Here is a 2,569-nt window from a genome sequence, read left to right on the forward strand (position 1 = left end):
CCTGCACCAATGCTTGGGGATTGCTCCCAGTGATTCTTGAAGAACCATGTAGTTGTAGGAACAATTAAACATGGTCCTCCCATATCCAAATCATACCCTCCTAGATGTTAGATATACCTCTCAGGTTCATGAGATTCTATTAAGTAGGACCCATATCCAAGATGCTTCAGTGTGCTGCTTCAGAGCAAGACCCAGTGATGCTGATTGGGTCATGTGATGTCTGCAAAGGAATCCAGGACCTCATGTATAAGAGGCATGCATGCTAACACTGAGCTAAATCTATACTCCAAATAAGAACTTACAAATAAAACAACTACAGTATAATTGACATTTAAAAATGTCTGAATTAAAATCTAAGAAAAAATATCAAGTCAACAAAATCTGAAATGTGTCCTAAGAAAGGGTTGGTGAAAAGTTCTCTAGCTACCTCAGGACAGTGAAGTTCTGATGAAGCCGTCTAGGTCATCAGGCAGCACACTGCAGGCCTTTTGGCTCCATCCACTATAAGAGATGATCATTCCATCACAGAGTGCTCTCCGATTTGTTATAGTTGTCTTTAACACTCTTTCATTCGAGGAAGTGCTTGGCACATTTGCTCTTTTGACTGAAGGGGAGGTACGGCACCTGGATGGTTGTTGGGGAGGCGCCAGCAGACTAGCTCAGATCTTAGGCTGCTGATTGCTGCTGTCTGTGGGAACTCCCACTTGGTGCTTTGATCACAGTGGCCAGCTCGCTGAGGGCCTCATTGAAGTACAGGACTTCCCCTGGCCAAAGACCCCTGTCCTGTCATGCGCTGTCTCATAGCCATCCCGCAGGGTCTCAATGAGGGCCTTGCACAGCCTTGAAAGTAGTGGTGCTGCGAAGGTCTAGCAGGTAGGCACAAAGATTCTTGTCCATGAAAGAAGAGGACGCTGGCCTTCAACATGAAGTGGCATATCAGAGGCATTGATGGCAATCAGAGCTTTCATTCTGTATGACTCGTTTTAGCAACCCCGATTTCCCTGGGTTTCTAGCTGTATCAATCTTGCATCATCTGCTGCGAACAACTGAGTTTCGTCCTTGGGATCTTGAGCCTCGGAGAGTCGGGTAGCAATCTCCTCTTTTGAGTCCTTGGGGCATTGTGGCCCAGGGTGACCCAAAGACTCCCCACCCCAACTTCATGGCAAACAATGGTCGTCTGCCTCTTGACCAGATGAAGATCAGCACAAGCAGAGCTCCCGCAGGGTGTCGCCACCCAGCAGACGTTCACCAGGACAGCCGGTGGCTGTCGGGAGCCGTGACCAAGCCCACCCTGGCGGCCTGGTTCTGCTCTCTCTAGGCCCAGCTCCCCAGAGCTCCTCGTGGTCGTCCCAGGGAACCGTCCAGGACCAGCACCATGGAGTCCAGGCGACCCCAAAGGGCGGGAAAAGTGTGGCTTCTGAGCACTTGGTTCCCGTTGGTTGGGTGGAGTGTGCGATGTTCATGAAAAGCGTGACCCTCCTCTTGTAGCCCAGCAATCGCCCCCTCCCTCGGCCACGTTTCTCCCCTTGGTCAAGAGTCCTGAAGGCAAATCCTCCTTCCAAGCCTAACGGAGTCAGTCCCAGCACCTGGCCCTTAAAGACGGGGCATGTGGACTGTGACGTCGCCCCACTGGGGCTTTGTGCGCTGTGACGTCACCACACCCGGGGGTTTTCTCTCCGACCGCCATTGTGGATTTGAATTTGGGGGAGGACGATTGTTGGTGTTCCCCTCCTCCTTGGAGCCTGGAGGGCGACTCTGACTCTCAGCTGCCGAGGGGCCTCTTGAGCTGGGAGCTCCGGGGTCTCGATGAGTAGCGGGGGGACCCGGGTAAGCACAGGGTGGCAGCCCAGAGACGGGAAGGTCCAGCAAGCGCAGTTTGGTCTTGTTGCGTCCACATCTGTTGATGAACCAGGGACCTGGAGGACGAAGAATTGGCCCGGTGGGTCCGATGGTTCTCGCCCATGACGCTCAATTCTGTCTTGTACTCGGGCCCCTATTGGAATGTTTCTATAGTTCGTCTCTGGGGTCCGCCCTCTGGGGTGCTCAGAGCCGCTGTTTGGCTCTGGCTTGAGGATCACTCCAGGCAGCCCCAGGTAGACAGGTATTTTGGAAAGGTTTGATTTGGGGGTGGGGAATTGTGTGAAATATATGCTAATTTTGGGTGAGTGTAGAGTTGGGCCTCAACCACGGGGCTCAGGGGCTCTTGGGCCCTGTCCAGTTTACTACTTGGGCCAGCATCTGATGAGCTGTCCCATAGTCTTCAGGCCGGAGATGTATTGGATGAGAAGCTCCAGGTCCAGAGACAGGTCACATCATGGTCGTGAGGAATTGCGGGGTATAGAAAGATAATTTTGCTTTACAACATGAGATTGGGCACTTTCGCAAATGATCCCTCTAAAAGGAGCTGGATACCGGGTTCAAATGTGCTGATGAGGGTTAGGATCTAGTAGGACCCACAGGACGGAGCTGGGAGGTAATTGTGATGACCAGTTTATAAGGCGACCTTGGTCTGTAGGAGGGCATGCCCAGGCCCAATCTCGCTCCCCTGGCAAGTTTGTCACCCTTGGGG

General features: G+C 52.5%; 1 pseudogene; it reads right to left on the bottom strand.

The window, feature by feature from the left end:
• Nucleotides 1-522: 522 nt before the first annotated feature.
• Nucleotides 523-1,963, bottom strand: LOC126000697 (protein C1orf43 homolog; annotated as a pseudogene).
• Nucleotides 1,964-2,569: the final 606 nt, after the last annotated feature.

This window comes from Suncus etruscus, unplaced genomic scaffold, assembly GCF_024139225.1.
Source record: "Suncus etruscus isolate mSunEtr1 unplaced genomic scaffold, mSunEtr1.pri.cur scaffold_144_ctg1, whole genome shotgun sequence".
NCBI lineage: Eukaryota > Metazoa > Chordata > Mammalia > Eulipotyphla > Soricidae > Suncus > Suncus etruscus.